Consider the following 6789-nt stretch of genomic DNA (forward strand, 5'->3'; position numbering starts at 1 on the left):
ATATATATATATATATATATATATACTATATATGATATCATACTATATATATAATATATATATATATATATAATATATTATATTATATAAAATTATATATCGGTAGTGGCGGCTGCTGTGCTCTTAGTGAAGCACGGAAGGCCTCCGTGCTCCTGAGCCGTTCTTCGGATGATTAGAATTTCGAATCGAACGATCGGCTGCGTTAGATCTTATTTAGCACATTTGTAGTTTCTAGAAAATAATGTTTGCGATTTTTTGATAGTCATACCTAGTGAGTCGAATAAGAAAAAAAAAAAAAAAAAAAAAAAAAAAAAAAAAAACAAAAAAAAAAAAAAAAAAAAAAAAAAAAAAAAAAAAAAAAAAAAAAAAAAAAAAAAAAAAAAAAACAAAAACAAAAAAAAAAAAAAAAATGGATTTAAAATTTATAGTTTTTAATGAGTTGATATCTGCCGTTTGCAAGTTTAACGGTGTAGAAGATTCAAACAGAAGAAAATTTTGCATACAAATTCTTTATATACTATCTTATAACAAGATCAATATTCTGACGCGAAAATTTTTAGTCTATCATCGACGAACCAAATCCAGACACAAGGAGGAACAATATTAGCTGCTTATACACATTTTTATAGGATTTTTATTTTTCAACCATTAACAAATATATGTGATTTGTCATTTCGATTAGCTAGGTACAATGATAGTCAAAAAAATCGCAAAAATTATTTTCTAGAAACTCAAATATGCTAGTCAAGTTTAAACGAGCCGCATCGTCGATTCGGAAAAACTCTATCATTGAAAACGGCTTCAGGAGCACGGAGGCTCCGTGTCCGAGAGGACGCAGCCTGCTCTATACATATTATAATATATATATATAATAATATATTAATATAGATATATATATATTATAGTGAGATATATATATATATATATGTAAAACCCAGCCCAACTAGCAACAATAAATCTCGTGGGACAACAACCGCAAATGCTTAAGCCATTCATTATTACTAGTGTTTAGTCTCCTATAAAACCCAATGTACAACCTCATTCCTATCCATGTGAGACTCATCTCGCTAGCCCGTCATCCGACCTGGCTCAGCGGAGACTCGTCACACATGTTCCAGCTGGTGACCGGCTTTGATTCCAAATGTAACGACCACCACTAGCAACAATAACTAGTTGGCCAAATCAACGGGCCAAATGTTAAGCCCAGTTTATTATTACTGTGTTAGAGTCTCTTAATAAAACCATGACAACCTCATCCATCCATGAATGCTGGGACTATATTGGGTGTCACAATAGTATTATTCAATAGGCTAGGACCATGCCTGAAGTGGCACAATGGATGTGAGCAGGTCTACTGTTTTTCTTCTTACAAGTTATTTTTTGTTGTTCTTGGGACATTTAATTAAAAAAAAACTTTAGTGGCTGGTTTCATATAGAAAAATACTAATAGCAAAAATTTTTGGATATTCATAAATATCTTTTTGTTTTGACTTGATGTGAGTGATTTAATAAAATTAAAAAAAATTAAGTCTTTATTATTCAATGGGACAAATTGCATTAGACACTTTATTATTCAAGCAAAAATATAACAGATTATTATTACACTTAATAGACTATAGATTTTTGTAAAAATTTTGTAAAAGAAGAATGTGTTTTTATATAGAATTGATACTTGATCATGTAACAATTAATCTTAAAATTATTACACTTTAGTTAAATTAGTACTATATTTTGGTAGAATAGTACTATATAGAATATTAGATTTTATTATTTATAAGTTTGTATTTGTGGAATATTTTCGCTTTTTTATTTGCTGGTATTTAATTTTTAGAGGGCTTATTATATGAAATTCCGTCTGCCTAGGAGGAGCATTTTATGCAAATTATCCCTTAAGGATTGTTTATACCTCTTTTGAGTTCGTGTACCTAGTGCATGTGCACAGAGAAGAAGAGCTCTTGCACAATAGATGAGGTTTTTGAAACAGAATCTGAGTGTGAAGCTAACTCTATGTATGCGACAAGATTCATGCGTCAGTTTTTTTTTCGTTAGTAACTTCCTGTGCTGTTACTTAGATTTCTGTAGATTTTTTCTTTTTTTTCTTCGTTGTTGCCAATTATACTGTAAAAAACCTCTAACTAAAGCTTCTTACGTTACAAAATCCTAACACATTCCACTAATAAATATAACAATGATATTAATTATCGATGGTATTTTATACGTTAAAATAATCTAATTAGGACGAAATTTAATATCCGTCACTAATAAAAACTGAAAAGCTTTGAACATATTTAATAGGACCAAAATAACTTTACTGCTAAAACTTATATTTGAATTAGTTGTGATTGGTTTAATTTTTTTTCACACTACGCATTTAGCACGAATCATAATTAACAGTGACGATGGGTTTAATAATTACGACTAAGTATGTGGTCGCTAAACCTATTTTGAAGCCAACACACATTAATATTTGGTTGCTTAATACATTAAAGATCATGTCTACGACATTATATTTTCATATTATTTATAATAAAAGTTAAGTTACTTTATTTGCGTTAAATTAAAATTGTAAGTTTAAGCTTACTATTATATATATAGTATTTAATTTTTATAATTTTATAAGAATTAATTATCATATTTATGATAATCTGATATTATATAAGTTTGATCCTGTATATGGGTTTTTCGAAACTTTCCAACTTGATTTTTTTTCAGTTAGTAAATTCTTCAAATTTTTTTATCTAAGTTATTTTACTTAATTAACTTTACAATTTAATATATTTAAATGACTCTATTTGTAATTAGTTTTAATCGGATTCATTGTTTAATAAGAACAATAATAATTAAATGGTGATGAAATTATCACTTATTTGAAAATATTAATAATTATTGACTAAAATACTTAATCTAAATAATAAAAAAAAATCAAAAAATAGAAACATAAAAAGACTATTTTGAAAATAACTACATACTTAATAGGAGGCTAAAACGCAAAATTCCCTAATATAAACCCTGACCTGCCCTTAGCCGCCGCCTCTCTAGCCGTTCACATCTCCGAACACTTCTACCTAGGTTTTTTTTGTTTTTTTTAAACTTTCTTCTTACTTCATCTTGATTCTTTCTCATTTATTGGAAGGAAATAGATAATCCAGTTTGCCTCGTTTGTTGTTTTTTCCATTGATAGGAACAAGAAGAGGTTTGTTCTCTATTACTACCTCCACTAAGATAACGACCCAACAATCACGACTCTATCAAGAAAATTGACAAAATTATAGATTCTCTGATAAAAATTTTATTTTATTTTTTTACCTAAGCAAAAGATGGATTAATTGGATTTTCCTTTAAAAAATTTATCTTATTTTCTAATCTTTCAATTAATACCTTAAGAATAATTTAAATAGTTATTCTTTGCGATGTATGTGGAGAGAATAGAAGATATGTGAATAGAAATATATAAATATTAATTCTTCGTTGAAGAAAAAAAAAAAGATGGAACCACACATATGGGGATTTATTTTAAGTAGGAGACAAGAGAGAGTTTTTTTCTCCGTTACCTTCCACCACAAGGACGACGCCTGCAAGCCAACACTCGCGACCCATCAAAAAATGACAAATTAATTTGATCTTTGATAAAAATATTTATTTTATTTTTTACACAAGAAAAAGATGGAATTAATTTCTATTTCTTTTTAAATAAATTTTATTTTCTAATCTTACAAAATTAATACTTAAGAAATAGATTAAAATCTGATGAGTTTGCGATGTATGTGATGAGAAAAATATATTGTGAATAAAGACACTATAGACAGTTATTCTTTCCTGAGGAAAAAAAAAAAAAAAGAGGAACCCACACTTATGGATTTATTTTATAAAGAGACAAGAAATGGTTTTTTCGTCCATTATCTTCCACCGACGAGGGTCCAAAATCACGAACATCATAAAAAATGACAAATTTAATTATGATTCTCTTGATAAAGATATTTAATTTTATTTTTTTACCAGAAAAGATGGGATATGGATTCTTTTGAAAAAATTATTTTCTAATCTTACAAATTAATACTCAAGAATAGATTTTAAAATATTGATGATTCTGGCGATGATAGTGTGAGAGAATAGAAGATATTGTGAATTGAAAGATATAATAATAGTTATTTCTTTCACTAAAGACAAAAAAATAGATGGAACCCACACATATGGAATTATTTTAAGTAGGAATACAGAAGAGTTTTTTTCTCCAGTATCTTCACCAACAAGAGCCCTTATAAATCACAATCCATCAAGAAAAGAGTAAATTAATTTAGATTCATCTTGATAAAAATATTTATTTTATTTTTTAACCAAGAAAAGATGATTAATTTGGATTACTTTTAAAAAAAATTTATCTTTTCTAATCTATACAAAATTAATACTATAGTAATAGATTTTAAATATTGAGGTTGGTTTGTGATGATTGAAAGAATAAAGATTATCATTAAAGTTATCTTTCACTAATTAAGAGCACGAAAAAAATAGCATGAACCCACACATGATGCGATCTATTTTATGTTAAGTTAGAGATAGATAGAAGTGTGTGAACTGCCCCCAACTCCAGGCACACGAGGTCACCCATCCTAGAACTACTCTCGTCCATAGCACCGTAACCTTCTCTTAACGCTTGGGCCTCGGTCTGAACCAATCCAAATCACACGGTTTTAAGTAACGACCCAGCACTAGCAATAACAACTCGTTGGCGTCAACTAACAGCCAAAATGCCTTAAGCCCCAGTTATAATTACTAGTGATCAAGTCTCTTATAACCCAGATCAACCCCTTTCCGATCGATGTGGGACTAAACCCCGTTCCCGATCCAGATGTGGGACTATTGGTTGTCACAGACTCCCCCCGTTAGCCCTGACATTTCATCGTCAGGTCCGAATCACAACAGCTCACATCACCAGCGATATTGAGGACTCGTCTCGCTAGCCCGTCATCCAGACCCTGGTTTAGCCGAGGAGTCGCCAACATGTAAGTCAGCGGGTGAACCGCTTTGATACCAAAGCTGTCGACAGCCCACTAGCATAATAACTCGTTGGGCCCAACTAAAGCGCCTAAAATGCTTAAACCCAGTTATTTTACTAGTGTTATAGTCTCTTATAAAGCCCCATGACAACCTTTCCATCCAATGTGCGCGGATGATTGGGCGCTGTCGCAGAATTATTCTCTATCATCTATAATTTTTTATTATTATCTTAGATATAGTGATAAAATAATTCTAACTTATATAGGATATTTTGGTAAAATCGTTTTGGTAGAATGCTGCATTTTCAAAAAAAAAAATCATTAATATATGTAGAAGTCTGTATATTAACTTTTAGGTGTAAATTGAAATAAAATGAGTTAAGATTTCAGATTCCCCCAGAATTCTTATGTCAATCTTTTTTGGCTTTTCGCTGTGGGGAAACATACGATGTACAGTGTTAGTTATAACGTTAGGGGTTTTGTTTTTAATTTTTTTGTACAGTTATTTTATCAAGTTAATTTTTTTTTTGTTAACGATTTTGTTACTGTGCACTTGATGTTTGATTTTCTGGTAAATGATGTTATTTTGATTACTGTCATATTATGATACCAATGATAAAGGTATTTAATATCCGTGATTTTTTGTTATCAGATTCCACTAATTTTCGTTAAACTCAGTGATAAAGTGTAAACTTTTTTTGTACGTTAAAGTGAATATTTCATAAATCTAGTTGGATATTCTGAACTTTTTGTAGATAAATTACGAAATATTTAACGGAGATTTGAGTGATGTAAAATAAACCACACCTTAACTGTACAGGGTATTAAAGTGAAATGTTTTGTTAGGCCGGAAACCACAAAGGGGTATTTAAAGTTTTTATTTTTATTTTTTTAATATCATGTTAGTCTTTTATTTGGAAGAATATTAATTAAATATAACAATCACATAGATATATATATTGAATAATATTTAGGGGTGTAAAATACACAGTTAAGTGTAATCGAAATTAACGGATTACATCCAGGGCAGGCAATATGCCCACGTAGTTCCCGCTTCTTTCCGGTTGGTGCCTGGAGGTTTGACGTTGAAAGTTAATAAAATTAATATAAAATTGACGATGTATTGAGCGCACGGCGACGACATCATAGTGGGAAAAATTCTTAAAAGTAAGCAACGGGTATATTAGTGACGCTGCGTAACAAACAATGGCAAATATAATCTTTTTTTTTTAAATATATGTCCCGATCCATGATTGTAAAAAAGTAGTTTTTATGTGGTACTTATTGTTTTGAGAAACGAAGGAATGCTGAGTTGGCTTGTTATGATACGTGTGCAAGTGTGACAGTGTATAAATTCCTGCCAATAGGGAGGGGAAACCATGTCACATGCAGAAACGATGGATCTACATGAAACGAAAGCACATTCTCACCTAACAACTAATAACACATATTTTTGAGACTTAAACTTGGTCAAATTAATTGCGTCAAAAATCATGAACACATTTACAGAAAAAAAATCAGGCATAATAAAAAAATTAGGATTGCCAGCAGCTAAAACTGCTAAAAGAAAATATAAAAATTGATGGTAATATTTGCTCCAATAGTTTTAAAAGTCTGATAAAAGTGCAGGTGTCCGTTACAATATCTTGCTGTATAATCTTTGCCTAATCACTTTTACTAACTATTGGTGAAGATGATCTCTACAACATCTTAAAACTGTCGGTAAAACTACAAACAAACACGTGTAAATAGCATGGACCGACAGTTTATTTTCACGTTGGCCAAAGTTTTTACA

The sequence above is a fragment of the Ananas comosus genome, linkage group 11 (assembly GCF_001540865.1).
Source record: "Ananas comosus cultivar F153 linkage group 11, ASM154086v1, whole genome shotgun sequence".
Classification (NCBI taxonomy): Eukaryota; Viridiplantae; Streptophyta; class Magnoliopsida; order Poales; family Bromeliaceae; genus Ananas; species Ananas comosus.